The following is a 13,863-nucleotide window of genomic DNA, read 5'->3' as shown; positions in this document are numbered from 1 at the left end:
CAGTCGTGCCCAACAGGAAGGCCACGTGACACACTCTTAGCGATGGACTGGCTAAGATGGCTCGTAGCGTCGGCTGCGGTGCAACACAAAGTGAAATGGAGTACAAACAGAGTTTATGCTTGGTGTTTTTTTTGTTGTTTTTTTTTTATGCTGCGGAGCAGGGGCTGTGTGCGATCAGCGGAATAGCCTAGCAGACGACACTCCCCGGAAAGGGCTTTGTGCGCACGCGCTTAATCTCTCCCTTGACGCTTTATTTCTCCGCGGCACAGCTTGCCCGTGCCGGCGGTCGACGCTCGCGTGATATTATTAAGAAATTGGGCGACTGTACATGTTCTTTTTGTAAGTGAATTAATATTGCGCGGTAGGTCAAGTGAAATGCCTCCGGAGATTTTGGCAGATCGTCACAAAAAATAGAACTTTGAAGTACTTTTTTTATTTGTATTATAGCGCTGTACACAAGTTGAACAATAACGACTTGCCAACAAAGCTTTTTTTAATGATATTACAACTGGGCTGTATACGTTGTTCAGCCTTACCAAGTTCTATAAAAACATTGAGTCATTTCACTTCATAAAAGTGGATGGCCAGTGAAGGTGTTTAGCACGCGACACAGACGCCACAGAATGTTTAACGAAGGTACGAACACATTGATTGTTTTGATCGTTGGTCATGGGGCCGAAAGGTACGCACCAGACTTGTGCTGGTTATTTCAAAAATGTACTGAATTATAATTACAAATTACCGAGCCTCGAATGTAATGGATTACAATTACAAATTATCGAGCCTGAAATGTAATGGGTTACCGTTACAAATTACTTTCGCTGAAATGTAACGGATTACTTTACTCGTCACGTTACAAATCACTTTAGCTGAAAAGTAACGACTTCCTTTACTCGTTACGTTACAAATTAATTTCACGTTACTTTTTTTCTACACTTATTCAGAAAACAAAAAAACAAATTTTGATGTTTAAAAAAAAAAATTCCTTAATACTAGTTTTTATTTTTTATTCGACCGTATTTGGTAGTCTTTGTAAAAATACAATATTGTATTTAACAGAAAAAGCGTAGGTGCAATTCGTTCCCCTGTAAGCTGACAAGGCACCGGAAGCTGCAGCCACACCCGCCATCCCTCTAGCTTACGGCCTCCTGAAATAATCCCTGGAATTGTGCAAACAAAACAAGCAGTGCGCATGCTCAGTAGCAGCGTCTACCTCCGCTACAAGATTCTCAGCTAAAAAAGCGATCTACGAAAGTTTTGTTTTGACTCGGGTGTTTCGCCTGTTATTCACAAGGAAAGAAAAACTTGGTTCTAACTTTACAATGTATAGCCAATGCAGAATTCAGGTGCCCCAGCTTACCTTGATGTGTTTCCGTAAGTTAGACTTTCTTGTTCTTGCTGAAGACAATGCGGGTTTTTTGGCAAGCAAAGTATGCACTGAAACTCTAGGTTTCTGTTCTTGTTAATGCCCTGAATTTTCAACATCTCATTAAGAGATGGCCAGGGAGACGACGGACGCTCCATGACCGAAAACTCGACCAGTCAGCAAAGAAGTGGCAGTTACGGGTTACGGATAGTAATCGGTTCTCAGTTTCATGCCAATATTCGTGGAGGCCAGGGGAGGGGAGGGCATAGAAAGTGAGAGAAGCGGTGGCCATCGGGCTCAGACAACAATCGAGGATCACACCACTTTCACGTATTCCCTCCCTCTCTCTCTGAGCACTCCTTGGATATGGCCCAACCCCACGCCCCTTTATATTGACAGTTGACTGTAAAGTGAGGAGTGGACTCGACCACCATGCCCAGACAAGTAAACCGAAAGATGTATCGTCCGTACTCTCGAAGACGATGCTCTTAGTCTAGCGCCGGGCGTTTTTCAACCGTGCCTCAGGAGGGCGCTAGAATAAAGAAGCGCGCATCAAAAGCAGAGAGAATTTGACCCCCTCGCGCGAGGCTACATCGTCTGTTGCGCGAGTTGTGAACCCGCGAATCGAGGGTGTACGGACCCGCGTTTGAAGTCTGTGCAGGTGGCGGGCGACGTTGAGGAAGTTGGAAAGGGTGAAACAGTGTAAAAGGCAAAAACAAATAAACACGAAGAGCTTTCTCCTGCCCGGGAGAAGAAGAAAAACACGATGGAAGGCGGCGGAGAACCTACTTGGCGTTATCTAACTTGATCGTTGTCTTTTGTATAACAACCGACGGCTCACTCACATGCAAGAAATATAAAAAGCCTCAATATTTTCGCAAGTGAGAGAGAGGGTCACTCGCGAAATTATTGAGGCTTTTTATATTTCTTGCCTCGGAAAAAGATGTGTGAGTTAGCCGTCGGTTGCCTGGTGTGATAAGGAGCTGTCTTTTCTGCGCCAGACCATGACTGGCATAAGTTGAGTCTAGTGAAGCTATTTCGATGACACGTGTCTTGTGCGTGACGTATTGTTTGATCACACACTGTGTTGTCTGGTATTGACGTATGTGTTTCCTTTCCTTTTCAAATAAAACATTTCAGTAGTGAGTACAGATGTTGTCCTGTCGTGTCTGTTCCTTTCATCGTCCTCGTTTTTGAAGCTGTTACACCCATCATATTAAGCTTGAGTTAGGATAACGTAAGCTGAGGTCGAGGCCTACAAGCAATGTCGGCCTCTTTAAATGACATATCAGCAGAGACAAACCGGTAGTCGTGTAGTGAGTAAAATAAGTTTTTACATTTTTGTCGTAAATGGTACTTTTGTCTTATCCTTTATTGTCGATCACCGACTCACTCTGTTTTGGGTAAATCCGCCGAGCAATGTGATATTAACTAATATAAAGTCATTGATCGATTTAGCTGAACGATTCTGGCGTAACCATTGCACGGTTGCGTCAAGAAATAAAAAAGACACAACTTCGTACCTTGTGCTAAAATTTAAAAGAACGTAATTTTTCGGCAACTTTGTAATATATACAGGAAGGAACCCCAAAGTAAACACTCAAAAACAATCGCGAGCAGCACTTTTCACTCTCTTTGGCAGTAATTTTCATGAAACAACTATTGTTACATCGTTTTATTAATTTAAGATCACACATGTGCAAAACAATCGGTGTTCTTACGCTGACGTCTGGTACAAAAATATCATAAAAGCCAAAAATATTCAATCAAATAACGCGTGAAGCCACTCCCTAAACAAAAATCAGCATCCAATGGCGCACATCACTCATTTCACTGTGCTTGCCGAGCACAGCTTTCTCATAAGCCAGATCCAGATCTTGGCTCACAGGCTACAACTTGGTCACGCCAATTAGCACGCACGTTGTTAGCAAGCACAAGTTTAGTGCTTCATTGATCTTATCATTTCGTTTGGCGCCTTACAAAAAGTAAATGATTATGTTTGTTTAACTAATATACTGTTCTGTAAAAGATGAGCACGGTAAACCTACAGAATGCAACGTTTTTTCGACCGCTTTTTGACACTGATTAAAACGAAGGGTTTGGATATTTTGTCTGTTTTATGTTTTAATGCTGATAAATAAAATATCCAATAATACAGTTACCAGGTCAAGCTACTACAGCCTGACTCAGCTACTGGATACAATGCAGAATACTTAAGCACAAATAACACCCAATGCGACAGTCTTTAGATACTATTAAATATAAACAAATCTGCTACACCAAGTCTTGCTTAGATGAAGACTTTTAAATAATGACGATTAAGTTTGTCTTAACTTACGGTGCGCATCATGCAGGACAATCACCAATGCCAATACCAAGCTCTTCTCCACAAGTGTTCGGAGCATCTTCGAACGAATGATACGCTGACCAGAAGTTGCATTTACCAGCTAAATATATAGACACAGGGACAATGAGGTAAATAAATGTCAGCGAACGACATTAAGATTTCAAGCTGGTAGAATACATCTAACGTCTTGAGATAGTCTGTTGTTTCACTACAGAGTAGCAAAAGCCGGGAATTCGTGTAAACCACATTTCAAAAGTTCTTTATTCAGCGTTCGTGCCGCATGAAGAATTATAGGTCAAAGGTTGCCTATGTTGCTGTTAACCTTAATGTCATTTTGAGCGTTTCAGTGACCGTTTTTGCAAACAAGATTTGACAAAGGTCGATCTTTTATTCAATAAAGCAAAAACTGTTTTCAATGTGTGCAATGTCAGACACCTTCGTAATAAAATGCTAATGCAATTTTTTTAGACAGTGCTCCCTTGTAATGTGTGCAGTTTCGCAGTTCGTAAGTTAGATGGCAGGCAGTTAATCATGAAGTAAATAATCTAAATTCCCATATTTTTTATTAAAATTATACCTTTGTCGTAGTGTGTATGGTCGATTACAAGCTTGCTGAGGTTTGAGTAAATCGCGTGAGCAATGGGAGATTAACTAAACTATAGTCACTGATAGGAGAGGACTGAATGATTCTCGCGATTATCATACCATGGTTGCGTTGGGATATAAAAAAGCCAACTAAAGTTTATGTATTTAAATTATTTAATACGTATTTTGTTCTGCATATCTGCAGTGGAAATTATAGATGGGTCTCACCTGAAGTAAACACTCGAAAACTATCGTGAGCTGCCCTTTCCCCCATTTTTTGCTGGTTGTTACGGTGAAACAAATAGTTCTTGTGCGTTTCATACATTTACTATCACACATGTGGAGAACCATCTTATCTTGATGTCTCGTACAAAAATATTACGAGTCAGCAATATTCAATAAAATAACGGGTGAAGACACTTCACTGAAAATATAAGCAACAGACTGCACACTTCGCATATTTCACATGTTTCAGAGTATTAAGACTTTGCACCATTTTAATGCAATTAAAAAAAAGATCGCTGTAGATAATGATTATCAAAGGGAATAGAAATAAAACAAATGTGGGTGTCTTCGATTCGCGTGACATTAAAAAATAATGGTAATCTAAACAGACAATAAATAAATTGACCACCACTTAAAAGCAATACGAACGCAGAAAATACAAGAATAATTTGAATGGCTTTGATGCTCGAGCAATCCGTCAATGTACTATCACGATTAATATGAGTGCGAACACCGCTCCGCGTGGCGCGCGGTACTATCACTGCCCCCTGGCGATTGCTCTTTGAAGCATCAGTGCACCTTGCGGTTGAGACATATCGTCTCTAGCGATCGCCGCACCACTCTGCGCTTCCGGGTCGTCTGCTAGCGAAAAAAAGCAGCGCGAAAAAAACGACGAGGACGACCCGTGTGGATCTTCGTCCTCGTTGTTTTTATCGCGGTGTTTTCTATGATGAAGGGTGTCACCCACGCTCGCACCGCGCAAACTTCTTGCCGGTGCGCATTGGTGGTTCTTTGCACTCGCAAAACTCACGCGAAGTAAATAATAGGCAGTCTTAGTTGATCGTTTTGATACCTCCGATAACAATATGATGCATGCTTAAAGGCGTCGGCGGAGTATCGGTTATTGATAACCAGGATAAAACAGCCACATAACCAAAGATTGTGTCGGTACGATTTTAAATCTGAATTTTCCTACATGAGAAATGAATTGTTCAGGTAGTTTGTCTGGGCAAAAAGGTACCATTAATCTCATGTGGTACTTGTAAAATATCAACGAAATGTCTCATCAAACTTTTAATGCCGTTGCTAAATATTGAAGAGGTTTCGCCCTCAGTGTCTGGCTGATAAGGTTTTCATATTCCCACGCTTCAAGGAGCATTGTAGTATTTCCTTCAACATCTCCTCAAACCTACACAGAGGTGCAAAAACGGACAAAACGGCACATACAATGTAAACATTCATAAATATCCAAGCAAACCTCGTATTTACTTGATGTCGAGTCCTCGCAATCTTTAAAGTTCATGCTCACTTTCTCTCAGCCTTCTATTTCTATCACGAATGGCAGGTAGCGAGGCATTGAAAAACTGAGAAAACTAAAGATTCAATATCTGACTAACCTATGCTGTGGCAAAATACAATAATTAGCCCCGTGTCCGCTGATGTCGGCGGCAAAGCATGCACGATTGAGGGCCGGCGTATGTTTGACTCAATGCAGCACCCCATTGCTCCTTTTGTACGCGCTTTCTGTTGAAGGAACGTCTAAACCAGAACAAAGAACGGCCAAAAATGAACTCAGACTCTTCAGAATATCAAAAATTGATTAAAAAAAAAAAAAAAACGCCGTTGGCGGAGTTCAAATTCGATGCTTCTACGTTGGAGCCAGGTGCGCTGCCAGCTATGCGTGGAGATGGCATTTCGCTATTTTTTAAAGGTTGCCGTTCTGATGCACAACAGAAAACAACAAATGAACAATGATAAACCGAGCAAACCTTCGAAACCATTCATTGTTCAGTGCCCTATTGGGGGTAGTACGGCTTGAGGGAAACGACAGGAACTACTTCGGATCTAAATGGGCGGCGTGATAAAGGTCGCCTTCTGCCCGGCAGCGCCGCGCAGTTCGATACTCCAGTGTTTGTGAAGTACTGTTTTATGGTTCAGAAAGTGACGACCAGAGGGTGATGACTCCCGTGGTAGGTAGTCGTATCCCGCCCATGATAATGAGGAAGATTTTATGTTATATCCATGTTGTCCACGAGAGCGTACTGACTATGTCTCAGCACGCTCATTCCATTTCTATCTAAAGAACACACATGTAAAAAAGATACCAAACAAGATGAGCTCCTGTGAAACTAACCGTTACAATCCTCGCCGGGTGTTCACATTTTTTGGCAAAACGTAGAATTTTAAAAACTGCATTGGTTCTCATTTTTTTTACAACATAGATAAAGTTAGAGACATAGTATCACCACAAAATGCTGTCTAGGTTTCTGACATTTTATTTTCTCCCTTTGAACATTTCTTTAACTCCCTTTGGATATCAGAAAACACAAATAATACATCATAGCATCGCAGGAAAAAATAAAACACGCACTTTTCTTGCTATCGCTGCCATTTGAGGAAAATGTGCGGGAATTTTCTTCGAGGTGGCATTTTGCCAGGTGGCGTAATATGACGTCACAGGTTTCGTGACACGCTGTAACAAGTGGCTTTGTGCGAATCGACATATGAAAGGACGGATGGATGGGGCGGCGGCTTACGCACTGAGCCTGAGCTTTTTAATTTCAAACAATTAGCTACGATTATATTTGGAGTTACCGCAAAATAATAAAATATACCGGAACATCACAACAACTCTGGACATCTTGCATGACCTTGCTTGAACTACAGGAGACTTATATATGCAGTGTTTATCAAACGCCAATAAAGTGGCAACGCGTGCGTAACGCCGCGTTCGTTTCACACGCTGCGGAGCCAACATCGAATTTTGAGAACACCGTGGCGGTGGGCGATTTTTTTTGCAAGCATTCGACGATATTCGCAACGAATGGTCTACACCCTACTCCTCACCAAGAAAACTTTATTGACGACTATAAGGATAACGGCCGCGATTTCCATTGGGTGGGAAGAGCCCATAAGAGCTATCACCGCAAAATATAGATCTTAATAATGAAGTTTGAATCCCGTGCTCCAAAATTAAGCCCCTAACTTTGTCATGCTAACCATAATATTACGTCTCCGCTTTGTATGTTTACATACCACGCATAATGAGAAAAGTTCTTCGTTGACAATAGTGAACTGAGTCAGTTCCTACTATAAAATTTGAAATGAAAAGATATATATATATATATATATATATTTAAAGACACGGTGATGAAAACCCATCTTATTGTTGCTATTGTGTGTTGCTGAGCACGTCTCGGTGGTTAGATATACTAGGCAGGTTTTTCGGGTTAACCTAAATATAATAGTTGCTTAATCAAAATTCAAATATTTTTGTTTTCAAAGGCGGGTGAGAGTTAGGCGAGTGCCGTCTTTACCACGTACTATCTGGCTCGGCAGACATCAAATGAGGGCAAGATCGTCAAGGTAAGTAGACTAATTGACTAACATTTATTAATTACCTTTTAACCAATTGATTTCAGTGGTACTCTTATAATCACGGTATCGACGGCAATTGCTAGTACGCGCCAAACCGATTTATAAAATTTGTGAAATAGTGACTTTCATAAGCATTTTGCGATCAATGTTCGCGTTTTTCGCCCGATTTACAGAACGCGCGCAAAAAAAGCACCCGCAGTGACGCTTGAAAGAGTGACGTATTTGTTTAGGTCACGTCGTCCCTTGTGTCGCCGGCACACCCTTCAAGGAAACACTGGCGACATAGAAGCTTCGTTCGATTTATTCGCACCTCCTGTGCACCGGTGCAGAAAAGTGTAGGGCGGTGAGCCTCCGGTCGCATCTCAATACACACACCGGAAGTGCCCTGCCTTACACTTTTCTGAACCGGTGCAGGAAGAGAAGGTAAGTTAAACGAAGCTGTACTTCGTTTCACATTAAGTCCAGACGCAGGCGACGCTACGAGCTGATGGAACCACTCAGGGAGCATCAAAAGCGCACCATCATTTTACTCATGACTTGTCTGTTCTCGCTCCATCATCGCTGAACCAATCATAAAATGAAAATGCGTTGTGACTTGTGCCTTTGAAGTTATTTGATTGGTCCTTTACCTCGTAGCTCTAGCTGCGGTGGAATTAGGCTGATAAGAAGTACTGTCATGACGTTATCTAAAGGACTACGTCACTCCTCCAAGTGTCATTGTGAGCAGAGCTTAATGGCGCTCTTTTCACACGCAGTTTTTAAATCGGACGAAAAAGCGCGGGAATCGATCGATTGATTTATCTTAAAAAAATTACGTTCTTGAAAATATTTAAATTCGTCTGTTTTCGAATACTAATTTCCACAACTTATTCAGTATAGATGCCCAAGTAAAAGTTAATTAGATCATGTTAGCTAATTTGTTAACTTAACGGGACGATTATCCCATGATTTTATATGCCTCATACATTTCAAAAACCTAAGTTCGACTATCTCTCATCCTATATTTTTTTTGTAAATCTGTTCCAACTAAAATGTAAGCACTCTGTTTACTGCTCGCATTGTTCACACACGACCTTCGAATTACGGTCGCGTTTCACTTGGCATTTCATTGCTGTAAACATGTTGGATGTATCGTATGATTCCATGATTCAAAATGTCATGTCAGTAAAATACCAAACACCAAGCTGCAGCTACCATAAAGAATCGCACACGTTGTGTTCAAACACCAACGTAAACAAGTAGCGCCCACAAATGCCCACACCAATAAGCCTTTATGCTTGGACATAAACATGTTCACGTGAAGATTAGAAGAATCATTGTTGTCTGACAGCCACAAGATGCATTGCGGTCTGAAAATCCAAAAGGGCGAAGTGAAGTGATTTTGACTTTAAAAAGTGTAGCACATAACGGGAGCTTCAGCGAATGCTTTCAAACGTTCCTAAAAATAGGGTGGTTAAAAAACAAAAACTAAACATATTCGGGTACAATTCATCAAATTAACAACGGTGACATCAGAGCTTGCAAAAAAAAATATATAAATGTAAGAAATGCTAGACCTACTAACTCACTTTTTAATTAGTGAAAAAAAAACGGGTCCCAACTGCAAGCTTGGTGAACGTAATCTAAACCCTCTAAATCAGCCCATTTTATGAGCGCTGACGACCTTCTTCGCGTGAAGCTTTTAAATCTTGTCGAAGGACCTGCGGAGATACCTTACTTTTAAAGTTATAAATTTACATGGGAGTCTGTGCGGACCTTTCTTGCTCCTGCTGGTTTGGCCGCACAACGAGAAGGCCATGGAAGAGGGAATAGGCAACATCGATGATGTTGGTTTCACTTCGTAGCGCGAGTGACTGATAGCATTGTGTCACTGATAGCTTAACCTTCTCAAGCATGAATTTTAGTGATTATATACAACGTATACTATGTTAGGACGTTCATCTTGACGATAATTTAAGTAAATAACAAATTTTTACCTTAATCATATAATTTGGTAAAGCAGAGCAGACGTGTACTCTTTTAAGGAGAACATGCATTCCAGCTGTCAGGTAATCTTAATTTGGATGTAGCGCAGTCATTATTTTCATCAAAATTATTAGTGTGTTTTGGCTTGAAAACGTTTGTAGTGTATAATTTTTGGATTTTGATACTAAACAAAATCTCCCGGCAGTGGAAAATGAACATGAACGTACCCCGATGCCTTAATATTTCAAAGCCCTTGAACAGCGTCGTTCATCGCAAAGCCCACAGGTATAGCGTGTCCCGCTACGGAAACTCTTGATGCGACAGACGACATCCTGTGTAGACTGCAATTCTTATTCACCGCTGACGTCAAGGCCGTCTTCAGGATTACCAGTTATGTCTCAAATTGCGTCAATGTCTTCAAGTGAGAAAGAAAATTTCTGTCTAGATATTCTCATTCTGCCGAAGATAATGCAGAGTGATAAATATCTTGCAAGTGTATGAAATTAACGTGTTTTTCCAGAAAAAAGTTCGCGCGAAGACAAATGAAGGCAGTGTTGCTGCATGGTGTCCACAAATAGGACACACATAATAAGCATCAAGAGGACAAACATAGATAATTACTTTATAAATTATGATCACTAATATTCATTAATGGCTAGAAATAACAAACAATTTGTGTTTCAATGTTCGGGCAAACCCCCACCAATATAAATATATATAGCTAAAAAAACTGCTGCTTCCATTGCTATAATATGAGAAGGAGTATACCACCTTGGTAACATCCGGCAAGTGCTATCATCTGTCCGTCACCTGAAAGAGTTTTTTCTGTGACCTTTGCGGCTTGAGGACACCAAGCAGCAAAGGATGTCCTGAGAATGTTTGCTGTTTTCCAAAAAAACATGTGTTTTTGCATGGGGACGAAATGCATGAGAGGGTCAAGAAACATGCTACGTTCCTCAAGTGGTCAGTTACTATAAAAAATCACGCAACCTTTTTCTACTGTCATGTCACTACCTAAAAATAGGCACAGTTTCAATTGCCTGCATGTGCAACGAAATGAATATACTAGCTGTTTCTGCGAAAGTATAAAAAATTAATTAATATATGCCGTTCAAGATTAAAAAAAAAAGAACCTCTCTGCGACACAAAAATACAAAAAAAAATGTCCTTGGTGGACGTGCAGTATTAATCCCTAGCAAAAATAAAGGTTTGAAATCAGTCCGCAAAGTGAAATCCGGACTAAAATTAAACCGGAGTCACACCCGAGAGGTAGCTTCCGGTTCGCACAAACCGTGCACTTTCTAATCCGGTTCAAAGTCAAATTGAAGGAATTCTGGACAGGCGAATTCCGCTTCGCTCAAAATTGGAGGAATTCCGGACAGACAAATTCCGGTTCGCACAAACCGTGATTTTTCTAATCTGCTTCAAAGTAAAATTGAGGGAATTCTAGACACACATATTCTGGTACACACAAAGTGTGTTTTTCCTAATCGGTTCGCACAAACCGTGATTTTTCGAATCCTGTAACAAGTACAATTGAAGGAATTCCAGACACACAATATGAGGTTCCAATAATTCATTCCTTGCCAAATTCGGTTAAAAGGCAAACTGTCCCTATGGAAAATTCCATCAAGATACGTAATTTGGGACTCTGACTGCCAGTCAGCAGCCTTGGTGGAACGTGCCCTGATGGTCCATCAGATGACGTGTGACTGCCTCTGCCAAGGGAATTTCATCAACAAGGGCAGCATTTATATAAGAGTAAAGCTATACGCACTCAGAAATACCGCCAAATGCCTCGACAAAACAATATGTTCGAGAAAAAAAAAAGCAAAAAAAAAAGCGGGTTTACCGCGGATAGAACCCGCGTCCACTTGCGTAGAAATCGGACACCTTAGCCCCTATGCTATGCCATCTTTTTTTTTTTTTTTTCACTATACTATGCCATCGCTTAGCAAACTCGATTTGACCATTCGTTTTATACGAGTTTAGCGGAGCGCGTATAGCTATTTCCGTCCGAAGTGCACTCCGGAGTGCGTATAGCTTTACTCTTTATATAGAGCTCAAATTCCGAGGTGGCAATCTTGGATGGCTATGTAACGGTTCACAAGCCGAGGTGGCCATTTTGGATGGCTGTGAAATGGTTCACAAATCCTTAAAATGAATGTAATTCATGCCATCAAAAATCAGGAAAAGTGTGTACCCGTCCTTCGTTTTTTTTCCCTTTTGAAATTTGCGTTTTTAGGGCAAAAGGGACATTTCTTTACAAACGGGACCACATGCGCCGCAATCATGTTTCAAAGAAACGCCCTCGATGTCTGAACCTTTCGGGACGACCGTATACACTTTAATTCGCAAAACCTATGCGACTCCGTTGAAGCTAGAGAGCAAGCATGCATGCTACGACAGACAGCCCTGGCTTCCACGGACGAACCCGAGTAGCCCCGACACAACGGTAAGGCCAATAGCCCATGCCAGATAGAAAGGTATAAACTTTCTAGCCCAAACCTCTCGGACCGAGTCAGGAACATTTTAGTATTGCAGCGCGAGATTCCGACAAGGAGCGCATCGCTCCAATGAATGCTTCGGGTGCATACGCAATTAAGCCTTCAGCATGTTATGCAAAGCACTCGTACATCACTCGCCGTACTTCAGTTCTACTCACCTGCCATGTTGAGTACTTTCGCGTCGTAGAACGATCCTTTTATTCGCGCGTCTCCGGCCCAGTAGACACACCTCGTCTTCAACTACACCGCTAAAGTCCCTTACATCGTCGGAACTCACAACAGGCTGGGTCTTGTCGAGTAGAAATTCTACTAAAACATAAGACATTGTAGAGCCCGGGCAGGATCGACAGGTTGGAGCAAGCGAGCAAACAAAACGAGTCGAGAGCGATCGTTTATGAAAGCTCGGTGAAGCCTCTTTGGGCGAAGCGAAAGTGGCGTGTTCGGCGTTTCGGCGGGCTTCTGATCAAGGTTGTCGGTCGGTTGCGTGTCATATCTCTAACATCAGCGGTTTTATGGACTCACGTCCCGAAATCGTTTTCTCGTGCATAGAATATTTTTTTGTATTATTAGATTTGACGAAGTAGTGGTATCCGAAGAAACTTTACGTCCTTTGACCGTATGTCTGTCTGCACGTCAAAGCTTTTTGACGTACAGTCAGAGACAATCAATGTACAATCAGAATCGCCACCAAGACATCTTGATGGCATTTCGCGGCGGCCGACTGCCACCAGGAAACCATCAGAAAGGCGACAGGCGGAGTTTGACTGGAGTTTGACTGTCGGTCAGAGTAACTTGTTGGCCAATCAGACATGCTTGACGTACAGTCAGGCACAGTCAGCGGTCCACTAGAAAACATTGACTGCCAAACAGGGTTACATTGATGGATTTTTCCTTCGGGGTACAAAATCCAGACTGAAAATATCTGCTTTGCACAAACCATAATTTGCCTATCTTGTTCAAAAGAAAATCGGATCAACCGTCTGATGCTGAAGACTTTCACACGTACGGTTGAAACATCAAGTTCCAAACAATCCATCCCGATCCCGTACGGGCTGCGTCGATCAGAGCTCAGAGCACAGAAGACTACGAGCTGATACGCGGCGCCAAAAAGGCGACATCACGTCAAGTTTTGTGCAAGTCATCGCCATCTAATTCCATCTAGCTTTTTCTTTGCACTCTGCAATACTTGTTCATTATAATGCTTAAACTACCCCTACCGAAAAAAACGGTTGAAAAGTAAACCGGAATGAATCCGGAATTTTAGTCCGTTATATGGGCCCATAAGCAAACCGGACTTCTAGAAACCGTAAAATGAACCGGAAATAACCAGTCCAGAAACCCAACCGTAATTGGTCGAAGCGAAAGCTCAACCACATCTGGCTAATCCGTAGATCTTCACTAGAGTGGGTCTAACCGTAAATTAAACCGTATCAGACAACACCGGAAAATAATAGAAATGGTTTAATAGAGTGACATACCTACTCTGTTAA

Source organism: Ixodes scapularis, unplaced genomic scaffold, assembly GCF_016920785.2.
Source record: "Ixodes scapularis isolate PalLabHiFi unplaced genomic scaffold, ASM1692078v2 PGA_scaffold4__175_contigs__length_147842914, whole genome shotgun sequence".
NCBI classification, from domain to species: domain Eukaryota; kingdom Metazoa; phylum Arthropoda; class Arachnida; order Ixodida; family Ixodidae; genus Ixodes; species Ixodes scapularis.
The sequence above is the reverse complement of the archived record's forward strand: the minus strand, read 5'-3'. Positions refer to the sequence as shown.